Consider the following 14,255-nt stretch of genomic DNA (forward strand, 5'->3'; position numbering starts at 1 on the left):
AAAAGATAATAGAGATTTCTCCTATACCCTAATACTCAATTTCCCCTATTCTTAACATATAGTACACTATATTTGTCACAATTAATGAACCAATATTGGTATGTTATTATTAACAAAATCCATACTTCATTCAGATGCCTATAGTTTTTACCTAATGTTCTTTTTCTGTTCCAGAATCCCATTTCAATGCCATGTTATACTGAATCATCATGTCTTCCTTGGGTCTCTCTTGGCAGGGCAGTTTCTCAGACTTATCTGGTTTTTGATGGCCTTGACTGTTTTGAGGAGTACTAGTCAGTTATTTTGTAAGATGCCCTACAATTAGATATTGTCTGATGCTTTTCTCAAGATAAAGTCTAGGTTATAGGTTATTGGGTAGAAAGATCACAAAGGTAAAGTTCTGTTTTCATCATATCAGATTAACGGAACACACTATCAATGTGATTTATGACTGTTGATGTTGACCTTATTGCAGTTACTCTTCTTTCCCCCTCTGCAAACTATGCCTTTAGAAGTCACTATATACACTCCAAACTTACAGAGTGCGGTGTTATGCTCTCCCTCTGTGAAGGCAGAGCATCTACATCAATTACTTGAAATTCTTCCTTGAAAGATGTCTCTCTTCTCCATCTACTAATTTATTCAATAATTATTTATATCAGTGTGGACTCACAATTTATTTTCTACTCCAGGTTATAATCCAATACTATTTTATTTATTTTGTCGCTTAAATAGTTCCCACTTTGGACATTAAGAACACTCTCAGTTGACTTCTGTGTAAATTGACATGCTTTCATCAATATGAATAGATTTTTTGCTTTTTTAATTCTTCCTTATTTTTGACACTATAATATACTCCATGCTGATGATGCATATTTTCTACCTCAGTGTTAGAACCAAAGAGCCCTGGCTCCTGTTATTGAAGAATGGTTGGAAACGAAGACCCAGGCATTAGGCATGTTCATTGCTACTGGGGTTCTCTAGAACCTCTATCATCTCCTTTAAAATGTTTTGGACTTTACTTTTTTAGAACAGTTTTAGAGCAGTTTGCACAAAAGGTAAAGAAATGTATTATGTACCCACCCCCTGCCTTTCTCTGGTCATTGTCACATCTCCTACAAAGTATATCACTACAACTGATGAACCTACATTGACACATCATCATTACCCCAAGTCCACGGTTTACATTAGGGTTCACTCTTGGTTGGTTATACATTCTATGGCTTTGGATAAATGCATAATGACATGTAGCCATCACTGTCCTAAGAATCCTCTGTGCTCTGTCTATTCATCTCTCCCCCACACCCAGTCCCTGACACTGATCTTTCTACTGTCTCCATAGTTTTGTCTTTTCCAGAATGTCACATCGTTGGAATTATATAGTACGGTGCCTTTTCAGAATGGATTCATTCACTTAGTGATGAAGTGATTTATGTTTTCTCCACATCTATGGCTTGATGGCTCATTTCTTTTTAGTATTTTTGTTAAATTTAAGAAAATATTCCATTATCATGATTTACCACAGTTTATTTATCCTGCACCTTCTGAAGGACATAATGGTTGCTTCCAAGTTTGGGCAATTATAAATAACACAACTATAAATGTTTGGGTGCAGGTTTTTATGTACACACAAGTTCTCAACTCATTTGGGTAAATACTAAGGAGAGCAATAGCTGGATTATTTGGTAAGAATATGCTTAGTTTTGTAAGAAACTAAAAAAACTAAACTAAATATCTTCCAAAGTGGCTGTGTCATTTTGCATTTCCATCAGCAACAAATAAAAGTTCCCATTGCTCCATATCCTAGTCAACATTTGGTACTGTCCGAGTTCTGAATTTTGACCATTCTAACAGGCGTATAGAGTTATCGCATTGTTTTAATGTGCATTTCCTTGATTTCATATGATGTGAAACATTTTTTCAAATGTTTATTTGCCATTTGTGTATCTTCTTTTGTGAGCTTTTTGCTGTCTTGGCCCATTCTTTAATTGGGTTGTTGGCTTACTGCTGAGTTTTAATAGTTCGTTGTATATTCTGAATAATAGTTATTTTTGTTGTTGTTGTTTGTTGTTTTGTTTTTGAGTCAAGTTCTTGCTCTGTTACCCACGTTGGAGTGCAGTGGCACAATCACAGCTCATTACATCCTCCACATCCTGGGCTCAGGTGATCCTTCTGCCTCAGCCTCCTAGGTAGCTGGGGCTACAGACATGCACCACCATGCCCAGTCAATTTTGTAATTTTATGTAGAGATAAAGGCTTGCTGTGTTGCCTAAGCTAGTCTTGAACTCCTGGGCTTAAGCAATCCTCCTGCCTCAGCCTCTCAAAGTGCTGGTATTACAGGCATGAACCACACTATGCCCAACCTTCTGGATAATAGATATATCTTTTGCAAATATTTTCTCCAAGTCTGTGGTTGGTCTTCTCATTCTCATGACAGTGTCTTTTGCAGAGCAAAAACTTTTAATTTTTTTTTTTTTGAGTTGGAGTCTCACTCTGTCGCCCAGACTGGAGCGCAGTGGCCGCTCCCAGCCACCGCAGCCTCGACCCGCTGGGCTCCGGTGATCCTTCCGCCTCAGCCTTCCAAGTAGCCGGAATTACAGGCATGTGCTACCACACCCGGCTGATTTTTTTATTTATTGTAGAGATGAGGTCTCGCTGCCCAGGCAGGTCTCGAACCCGCGGGCTCAGGCAACCCACTCACCTCAGCCTCCCAAAGGCGCGGGATTACAGACTGAGCTACCGAGCCCGGCTGAAATTTTTAATTTTAATGAAGCCCAGCTTATCAATTATTCCTGTCATGGTTTGTGCTTTTAGTATTGTACTTGAAAAGTCACTAACAAACCCAAGATCTAGATTTTCTCCTATGTTATCTTTTAGGAGTTTTACAGTACTGTGTTATCATTTATTTAGGTCTGTGATCCACTTTGAGTTAATTTTTGTGAAACAGATTTTTATAGATTCACTTTTTGCATGTGGATGAATGGTTTTCTCAGTACCATTTGTTGAAAAGACTATCTTTTTCCCGTGTATTGCCTATGCTTCTTTGTCAAAGACCATCTGACAGCAGTCATCTGTTGATATTTGTGGGGGATGGGTTCCAAGACCTCCCATGAACACCAAAATCCACAAATGCTCAGGTCTTTTTCTTTTTCTGTTTTTTTTTTTGAGTCAGAGTCTCACTCTGTCACCCAGGCTGGAGTACAGTGGCAGCCTCGACCTGCTGGACTCAGGTAATCTGTCTGCTTTAGCCCTCCAAGTAGCTGGAACTACAGGTATATGCAAGCACATCTGGATAATTTTTTGATTTATTGTAGAGATGAGGTCTTGCCAAGTTCCTCATGCTGGTCTCAAACCCCTGGACTCAGGCAAACCCCTGGACCTCTGCCTCCCAGAGTTCTGGGATTACAAGTGTGAGACACTGCGCCCAGTTGATGCTAAACTCTCTTACGTAAAATGGCATGATATTTGTATATAACATATGCACATCCCCCTGTATACTTTAAATCATCTCTAGATTACTTATAATACCTAGCACAATGTACATGCTAGGTAAATAGTTGTTAGACTATATTGTTTAAGGAACAATGACAAGAGAAAAGGTTTATATATGTTCAGCACAGACTCACAAGCCTAACTATATTTTCAATCTGTGATTGGTTGAATCCATGGATGTAAAACTTATAGATACAAAAGACCAACTATATATTTATGTGGTTCCATTCTTGGGGTTCTCTATTATGTTCCACCGATCCATTATTGGTCCATTCTTTTGCCAATACCACACTATCTTGATTACTATAACTTTACAGTAAGCCTTTACATCCAATAGTGTCAGTTTTCCAACTTTGTTCTCCTTTTCAATATTATGCTGGCCATTCTGAATCTTTTGCTTTTCCATATAAATTTTAGAATCAGAATATCAATACACAAAAAAATACATTTCTATGATTTTAATTGGGAATGCACTGAATCTATAGATGAAGTTAGGAAGAACTGACATCTTGGGCCTTCTAATCCATGAACAAAAACTATCCCTCCATTTATTTAGTTCTTTGATTTTGTTAATGAGTATTGAGTTTTCCTTATATAGATCTTGTACATATTTTGTGAGATTTATACCTAAATATTTATTTCACTTTGAGGGTGCTAATGTAAATGGTATTATGTTTCAATTTCAAGTGTCACTTGTTCACTACTGGTATGTAGAACAGAAATTGGCTTTTGTATATTTACCTTATGTCCTGCAACTTTACTATAACTGCCTATTAGTTTCAGGATGGTTTTTTGTCATTTCTTTCAGATCTTCTATATACACAATCATATTATCTGCAAAGATAGTTTTATTTTTTCTTTCCTAGTCTGTCTATCTTTTATTTTCTGGTCTTATTGCATTGGCTAGGATTTCCAAATGATGTTGAATAAGAAGTGGTGATGGGGACATCTTTACCTTGCTTCTGATTTTAGTGGAAAGGCTTCTAGTTTCTCACCATTAAGTATGGATGTTAGCTGTAGGCCCTGAAGATATTCTTTGTCAAGTTTAAGAAGTTTCCCTCTAGTGTTTGCTTACTGAGAGTTTTTGTCATAAATGGGTGTTAGATTATTAGTTTTTTTAACTTGTTGACATAATAATGTGATTTTTCTTCCTTATGTGATGAATTACTTCGATTTTTCGAAGGTTGACCTAGCCTTGCATATCTGGGACAAAAATCACTTGGTCACAGTGTAAATTTCTTTTTTCATACATTCCTGAATTTGATTTGCTAATATTTTGATTTGCTAATATTTACCTAGCATGTACACTGTGTTTAGGTCTATATTCATGAGAAATATTGACCTGTAAGTTTTCTTTTCTTGAAATATCTTTGTCTGGTTTCGGTATTAGGACAATGCTGGCCTCATAAAATGAGTTGAGAAGAATTTCCTCCACTTCTGTCTTTAAAAAGAATCTATAGAAAACTGGTATAATTTTTTCCTTCAGTGTTTGGTAGAATTCACCAGTGAACACATTTGGGCCTCATGCTTTGTTTTAGAGGGTTATTAATTACTGATTCAATTTCAAAAATAGATATAGGCCTATTCCAATTGTCAATTTATTCTTGTGTGAATTTTGGCATATTGTATCTTTCAAGGTACTGGTTCATTTCACCTGGGTTGTCAAATTTGTAGGCAAAGGGTTTTCATTGTATTCTTTTATTGTTCTTTTATGTTCATGGGATCTGTAGTGATGTTCCCTTTTTCCATTTCTGATATTAGTAATTTGTGTCCTCTCTTCTTCTTCTTTTTCCCCCCTTATCCTGGTTACAGAACTATTGATTTTACTGAACTTTTTCAAGGAACCAGCTTTGTTGATTTTTCTCTATTGATTTCTTACTTTCAATTTCATTTATTTCTACTCTAATTTTTATTACTTCTTTTCTCTTTTCTTCTGCTTACTTTGGATTTAATTTGCTCTTATTTTTCTAGTTTCCTAAGGTAGAACCTTAGATTTCTGATTTTAGATCCTTTGTCTTTGCTAACAATGTGAATTCAATGCTAAAAATTTATCTTAAGCAATGCTTTCATTGCATCCCACAAATTTTGATAAGTTTTGTTTTTCTTTTCATTTAGTTCAAAATTGTTTAACTTCTCTTGAGATTTCTTCTTTCATTCATGTGTTTAGAAGTGTATGGCTTAATCTCCACATATTTTAGAATTTTCCAACTGTTACTGATTTCTTATTTAATTCCACTGTAGTCTAAAAGCAGACACTGCATGATGTCTATTCTTTGATTTTTATTTTTGTTGAGTATGGTTCTCACTCTGTCACCCAGGCTGGAATGCAGTGCCACAATCACGGCTCACAGCAACCTTGACCTTCTGGGCTCAGGGGATCTTTCCACCTCAGCCTCCTGAGTAGCTGAGATTACAGACTCAAGCCACTGTGCCTGGTTAACTTGACTTTTTGTAGAGATGAGGTCTCACTACGTTACCTAGGCTGGTCTCAAACTCCTGGGCCTCCCAACGTGCTGGGATTACAGGTATGAGCTACCATGCCTAACCTTAAATTTGTTAAGATGTGTTTTATTACCCCAAATGTGGTCTATCTTGGTGAATGCTTCATGTGAACTTGACACAAATGTATATTCTGCTGTTGTTGGATTAAATAGCCAACAGATATCCATTATATCCAGTTGATTGATGGTGTTATTGAGTTCAACTATTCCCTGCTAATTTTCTGCCTCCTAGATCTGTCCATTTCTTTTTTTTCTAAACATATTTTTTATTTAAAAATTGTAGAGTACAGCTAAGGGTTAGGTATAGAAATATACATCGTTCAGGCACCCTTGTTGATAAGGGGTGTCTCCCTGATCTGTCCATTTCTAATAGAAGGAGGCTGAAGTCTCCAACTATAAAAGTGGATTCTTCTATTCTTCCCTGTTCTGTAGTTGTTGCCTCACATTTTTTGATGCTCTGTTGTTAGATACACATATGTTAAGGACTGTTATGTCTTTTTGGAGAACTGATCCTTTATCACTAGGTAATGCCCCACTTTATCCCTGGATAACTGTCTATGCTGTGATGCCTTTTCTGTTGGAAATTATCATTTCATTTCATTTCAAACTGTTCCCACTTACTTTGATTGGTGTTAGCATGGTATATCTTTCTCCATTCTTTACTGCTGGAAATTATCATAACTGTTCCCACTTACTTTGATTGGTGTTAGCATGGTATATCTTTCTCCATTCATTTACTATTAATATATATGTCTTTACATTTAAAGTAGGTTTCTTGTAGACAACATACAGTTGGGTTTTGTTTTTTGATACACTCTAGCAATCTCTTTTAATTAGAGCATTTAGACCACTAACATTGAAAAGGATTACTGATATAATTGGATTTATATATAGCATATTTGTTACCATTTTCTATTTATTGCCCTTGTCCTTTGTTCCTGGTTTGGCTTCAACTCTCTTTCTACCTTTTGATTTTAATTGAGCATTTTGTTTTATTCCATTTTCTCTTCTTTTTTTACCTTATTACTTATATTTTTCTTTGTACTTTTTTTAGTGGTTGCCCTAGAGTTTGCAATGTACAGGTATGTATATATTTCTACAGAAACACACACACACATACACAATGTGGTAGGATTCAGCCTTTAAAAAAGAAGAAAATCCCGATATTTACAACAATATGGATGATCCTAAAGGACATCATGTAAAGTGAAATATGGCAGGCACAGAAAGACAAATACTACATGATCTCACTTATATGCAGGAGCTAAAAAAGTTGAACTTAAAGAAGCAGAGAGTAGAATGGTTATCAAAGGCTAGGGGAAGGGAAGGAGTTGGGGAGAAGTTGGCCAAAGGATACAAAATTTCAATGAGATAGGAGTAATAAATTCAAGAGCTCTATTGTACAATATGGTGACTATAGTTAATAACAACATACTGTATTCTTGAAAATTGCTTTAAAAAGTAGATTTTAGCTGGGCACAGTGGCTCATGCCTATAATTCTAGCACTTTGGGAGGCAGAAGCAAGAGGAATGACTTAGTCCAGGGGTTCAAGACCACCTAAGAAAAATTAGGTGGGTATGGTGGTGCACGCCTCTAGTTCGAGCTACTTAAAAGGCTAAGGCAGAAGGATCACCTGAGCCCAGCACTCCAGCCTGAGCAACAGAGTGAGACTCCTACAGAATTTTTTTAAAAAGTAGATTTTAATTGTTCTCACCATACAAAAAAAGAATGATGTAATACATATGTTAATTAGCTCTATTAAGCCATTCCACAATGTATACATATTTCAAAACCACATGTCGTACTAGATAAATATATACAATTTGTCAAGTAAACAAAAATAATAAATGATACATTAAATTAATGTGCATAGTTTTTCTTAAGGGGAAAACTATCAATATTTTCAAAGAAAAAATAGAAAATTTGAACTCATAGCACCTATCTGTTCCTTAATATTAGAAAGGTAATGTGCAAGACAGAAACCAATTTTGTGTAGAAGCCAAAGGATACCCCTCGATCTGATCTGAAACAGGAGACAGAATCATAACAAAAGCCTGGATGTCACCAAAGGAAGATGCCAAGACCCATCAAGGTTGGTGTTAGAACCATATCCTTGAATTTAAAGTCAGAGTTCAGGGAATTTGCCTAACAAGAAGTATTCACTGGGTGGTAGAGCCTGTATAAGGGTTGTGTTCCTAGAACAGAGCTGTCTGATCTCATTTTCCTTTGGTTTTGTAGGCACTGCCACATACCTGACTTTAGCTTTACTTTAGCTTTTTCCCTGTGACACTTGCCTCCACTCATCAGGGTAAGGTTTGGGATCTGTGAGATGGTGTGGTAAAATGAGCCAACAAGTGGTGACGGCTAAGCAGATTTTTAGCAGGCTTCCCAGCCTGGTCTTGGAGCTTATGATGCTTCCAATCTACTAAGTACTACAAGTGACCTTGGAACTAGAAGGAATCAAATATTTCCAGCGCACCAGTTAGTTCCGGTGTTTCATGATATGCTAAACATGAAACACCAGAAGTAACTGGTGCGCTGGAAATATTTGCTATGTTTTCTGCTCACTGGCATAAGTTATTAATATTTTCTTATAATTTAACATTTGCCACAGAATTCAACATTTAATGCACAATAAACATATATCAAAGTTATAATTTCTTAATGCAGTTAGAGTCTATTATTAAACTATGCATCATTTGATGCTTTTCTAAAATTGATTTTAAGCTACTACATGGAAATGTACGATTCTATTTATATTAAATTACAGAACAAGCAAAACCAGCCTAAGGGGTTAAAATCAGAACTTAGCCATAAAATGGGAATTAGAGTTCAGAAACTATCAAGTAGGCAAGTAAAAAAGAATGGAAGTCAAAACAGGGAGCTATTTAGTTTAGATAAAACAAGTCGCTGTTCTGGCTAGTGGTTCCTTTTAAAAAGTCAGACCCCTCAAGCCTGCAATCCTAGCACTGTGGGAGGCAGAGGTAAGAGGATTGCCTGAGCCCACGGGTTCAAGAACAGTCTGGGAAAATTGGAGAGACCTTGTCTTTACAATAAATCAAAAAATTGGCCAGGCATGGTAGCATGTGCCTACAGTTCTGGCTACTTGGAAGGCTGAGGTGGAAGGATTGCCTGAGCCCAGCAGATCAATGCTGTGGTGGCCGTGAGTGTGCCACTGCACTCCAGCCTGGGCAACAGAGTGAGACTTTAACCCTCCCCCCAAAACAGTTAGACCCAAATATTTTGTTGCATATTATCCTAAAACTGCAGTCTGATACCAGACCCAAATACAAAAAGGAGTATTTCAAGTCCATAAAAACTTAATAGCCAATGGGTCTGTTTTTTAAATTTTTGGAGGAGAATATCTCAGAATAGAATAGCATAATTAAGAAAAGTAATGTCAGTGTTCTTTTGCTTAATACATTAATAATGTCTTAGAAAATCAGTGTTCAAGAGTTAGGTCTGATTGGGAAGTCCTTTACAGAGAACACTTGCAGTTCCAAAGGGAAGAAAAGAATCTTCTTACTGACCTTGGTATATGTGTACTTGAAATTAATATACTGTGGGTAAAAGCCCAATGGTGGGAGGGCAGCTCTATTAGACATTAAAACATGTCATAAGACTTCTGTAAATAAAACAGTGTGGTACTGATGCATGAATAGACACAGAATAAAACAGAAAATCCAGAAATAAAGCAAAGCACTTATAAAAGCGATATCTCTATCAGGAAAAAGATATACTTTGAAAGAAATAGTATTATGATTTAAAATATAACATTTAAAAAGTGGTAGCTGTTTAAAAAATAAAAAATTGGATCCATAGATAACATATAAATCAAAATAAGTTCAAAATGTATTAGCTAAATGTAAGTAAAGAAACAACACAGAAAACTATAGGGGGGTAGGAAAGACGGCGGCCGAGCCAGTTGGGCTATGCAAGTCCCGGTGTGAGTGAGCGTATGGAAAATTTTGTGCACATGCTGGTGAGTGAGTGGGCGTGTGAGTGGCTGACTGAGTGAGGGCTAGGGAGCTAGTGGCCAAGGCTCTCCTGCTGCAGTGGCTGGTGCCGCGGCTGCTGGGCTTGGACCCTAGCGAATCCCGGAACACAGAAGCTAAGCCCCATTTTCTTTCGCGCTCTCTCTCTCTCTCTTTTAAATCAACAAACCCTCCCTGGGAAGAAAATGCTGGGAGAGACTGTTTAAGTGGGGGTTTGTGAGCAAATGGCGAGGCCCCTGGTACAACAGTTGGTGCTGTAGCTTCTGTGCTTTGTCCCTGGCTCAACCCAAGCCACAGAAGCCGAGCACCATTATTTTTTTTAAACGGACAAAAGATTTTCTGCAAAAAAGCCGGGGGGTGGGGGGGGGGGAGGAGAAGGAGTGATGGGATGGGATCATCGCCCCAGGCTCTCCCTCACCAATGCAGCAGAGAGAGAATGATGGCTCCTGGTTTTGCCTCACTACTTCAGTGCCTGGCAGGGCACTGGCAGCAGGGGCTGTGGAGGGAGTCCAGAAACAAAGCCCTACGAAAGAGGACAAGAGAGGCGCCTCACCACCATCTTGAAGGCGGGGCAGGAAAGTGCTCAGACTAGCTCACCACAGAGCAACGGACCCAATCTTTGTGACTGGCAGACTACTCAGGAATTGATCGTGACCCAGAAGGTATATCCTGAAAGCACAAACTTCAGAGGGACCTGACGTTTGCTGAGTTCCAGGTGCACCACCCCCTACCCTGATCCAGCTGCGGGACAAAGGGTGTGGCCAGAAAAGGATGAGGAAGGACTCCAAAGAGATCAGTGGTGAGTCCGGGGCTGACCCAAACCCCCTCCTCTCCAGCAATCCTCTGAACGTCAAACCCACACAGCTGGGCCTCAACTCAGTCGCAATAGGAGAACTCCATTTCAAGATAGGCCTGACTGGGCACCCCTCCCCCCCCCGCCACTGCGAGTACATGCCTGGGGAAGAGACAATTCCATACCTCCCTACCAGAGGAGATCTCCCAGACTACACAAGAATGGGAGGGGAGGATTGCAGCCCTACCTACCTCCATTGCCCCTCCTCCTTCGCCGCTTCAGACACAGAGGAGTCAGAGGGAAGGTTCTTTTTTGTTGTTTTCAATTAATTTTTTAATTTTTAAAATTTTTTTGACTTTATTAATTTTAAAATATTTTTTCTTTGTGCGTGAATGTGTATGTAAGGGATTGATCTGCATCCCCCCAAAACTTTTTACCCTTTCCTGTTTCTTCTTTTATTTGTCGTTTTCTGTTTATGTGTGTATGTGAATGACTGAGTATTCACCTTTCAATTTTGTTGTTGTTGTTGGTTTGTTTTTGCTCTTTTGTTCTTCTGGATTTTTCTTATTTTCATTTCTTATAGTTTAAGGTGTGTGTCAAAATATGTGTGTGAGTTCAACCTGAATTCCCTCCTCCCCTCCCCACTCTGGTCTTTCTGTTTTTCTTCTCTATTCATTTTTTGCTAGGCATATGTGTGTGTGTGTGTGTTTAGTTTTCTTGGTGTTTTTGTTGTTGCTGTTTGTTTTGTTTCACTTTGCTGTTATTCCAGTTTGTTTTGGTGTGTGTGTGTGTATCTGTGGTGTGTGTGTTCAATTGTTTTTTTGCATTGGTTTCTGCTTTCCATCATCATATAGAGTGGTGGTGGGGAGTGGGTCTCAGGAAACACATGTCAAAATAAGTGAACACTGCAGAGCTACAAAGCATTGGTGGAAATGTAAACTATATAACCCTCTTGGAGGATAGTCTGATAATATTTAGCAATATTACAGAACTGACTGTCTACATGAAGTTATTCGCTGTAGCATTACTTATAATGGTAAAACCACCCATATATATCTATGGATGAATGACTATATAAAGTGTAACAGTCCACAGTGGGGCTTTACCCCAAAAATGATATTATCCAAAAAATGTAGCTGACCAAAAAAATGATATTAATATGGAAGAAGTTCCAGGACATTCAATTAAGTTTCAAAAAAAAAGAAGAGAAAGAAAATAGGAACGAAAAGGCAAGGAACATAATGTTTTTGTGTAAGAAATGAGTGCTTTATATAACAAGTATAAATGCTTACTTTAAAGTTTTTAAAAATGGGCTGGGTGCAGTGGCTCACACCTATAATCTCAGCACTTTCGGAGGCTGAGGTAGGCTGGTTGCTTGAGTCCAGGAGTTAGAGACCAGTCTGGGCAACATAGGAAAACTTCATCTCTACAAAAAAATCAAAAAAATTGGCTGGGCATGGTGGTATGTGCCTGTATTCCCAGCTACTCCAACCCTGAGGTGGATGCATCGCCTGAGCCCAGGAGGTCGAGGCTGCCCTGAGCCATGATCATCATTATTGTGCCACTGTGCTCCAGCCTGGGCGACAGAGTGAGACCCCCAAATCAAAAGATAAAAATGGTTATAAGTAGGATGAAAACCATATGTCCCAATTTTTGCAAGAAATTTAGATCAATTTAGGTTTAGCACATTGTTCTGGTTTCCCTTTCAAAAGTATCTTAGTTTGAACAATAAATTATGTGATTAATTTAACTATAGTTGAAGAGGGGAATAGAGCGGAGGTGACAAAGATGTAAATGGACTGTCTATCATTGTTATGTACATTTTTTTTCAATTATGGAAATGCTTTTCATAATCAAAATACAAAAATAAATCAAAAGGAAATAACCTAAAAACTGAAAACAAATGAATCTAACTTTATATCAAGTTGGTCACATAACCACTCAAAATTATTCTAACTGACCTTGGACAGTATTTGGGCTTACACCTTTGGTATATATTCAAGGATATAACAATCTAAACTTTTATTTAATAGTCTAATTGATGTTCTATAAGGCATAAAAGTAATTATATTAATGTTAAGAAGCATACATTTCAGCATAAAAGAATTATAAATATAAAATCAAAAGCAATAAAGACCTATAATCTTAAATTTAAATTGGTAATACTAGTACAAACTCAAAGTTTCTCCCCCTTTAGCTACTTAAAAATTAGCTCTGCCCACTAACAATTTGAGCAAAGTCACAACAACAACAGATTAAGATACCAGGTGTTTTTGTTTGTTTGTTTTGAGACAGGATCTCACTCTGTTGCCCAGGCCAGAGTTCAATGGCACAATCCTAGCTCATTGCAACCTCGAACTCCTGGCCTCAAGTGATCTACTGGCCTCCACCTCCTGAGTAGGCTGAACTACAGGCATGCATCACTACACCCAGCCTAATATACTAGATTTTTTAAAAGCCATAAATTAATAATACATTTAAAAAGAAAATGAAACCTACCAAAAAGCAAAACAAAACATATTAACCTTGATGGAGTATAAAACCAATACTCTGAAAATGGATAAAGGGAAAAAACTAAGTACTTATATCTTGCATTGTTTTTATCCTCTATTTCAGGGTAAACAAAGGGCCCTAGTGAATGGGGGAAAGTCCTCTTACACAGACTTACCCCAGCTAATAATTGCAGAAGTAATGATAAAAATAGAAAATGACTATTTTACAGCTTCTAATGAAATAACCAATTCAGGCAATGGTCATCAAGGAAAGGTGAAACTACTGGTAAAAGGTTGATAGGGACCTTTACCATGATGTAATCAAGACTTTCACCATCTGAACCCATGAATTTTAGCATTACTAAAAGCAGGACACCTAGATATTATTTGCCTTCCAGTGTACATTGTACTGCTGTACCCATCTCCTCCAAATTGAGCCTGAATCTAATAAAGTCATTATATCTAACTTCCAGCCTATAGGAAATAGAGAGGACCAAGTAACAATTTAAATAAACATAGGAAGCAATGAGTCAAATCCAGACTGTGGCTTATTTTCCATCATAACTAGTTTCTTTAAAAAGCCTATGGAGGCTGGCTGGGTATGGTGGCTCATGCTGTCATCCCAGCACTTTGGGAGGCCGAGGCAGGAAAATCATTTGAGCCCAGAGTTCAAGACCAGTCTGGGCAGCAAAGTGAGACCCTGTCTTTACAAAAAGAAATTTAAAAATAAGCCAGGTGTGATGGCGCCTGCCTGTAGTCCCAGCTATTCCAGTGGCTGAGGTAGAAGGATCTTCTGAGCCCAGGAGGTCGAGGCTGCAGTGAGCCTTGCACTCCAGCCTGGGCATCAGAGTAACACCCCAATTCAAAAAAAAAAAAAAGCCAATGGACTATTAAAAGATGGGGGAAAGAAGGAGAATAAACTATTTTAGAATAATGTGAAGTCTAGAAACATAATTAATTAAATGCAGTAGAAAAAATGTT

General features: G+C 37.8%; 1 protein-coding gene across 1 annotated transcript in view; it reads right to left on the minus strand.

Annotated features, from left to right (window-relative positions):
- The window catches only part of TWSG1 (twisted gastrulation BMP signaling modulator 1), a 61,412-nt gene that overhangs the window by 17,061 nt on the left and 30,096 nt on the right, over positions 1 to 14,255 (minus strand). The gene's annotated exons all lie outside the window — the stretch shown is intronic.

The sequence above is a fragment of the Carlito syrichta genome, unplaced genomic scaffold, assembly GCF_000164805.1.
Source record: "Carlito syrichta isolate Samal-C Ts95f unplaced genomic scaffold, Tarsius_syrichta-2.0.1 Scaffold261545, whole genome shotgun sequence".
Lineage (NCBI taxonomy): Eukaryota > Metazoa > Chordata > Mammalia > Primates > Tarsiidae > Carlito > Carlito syrichta.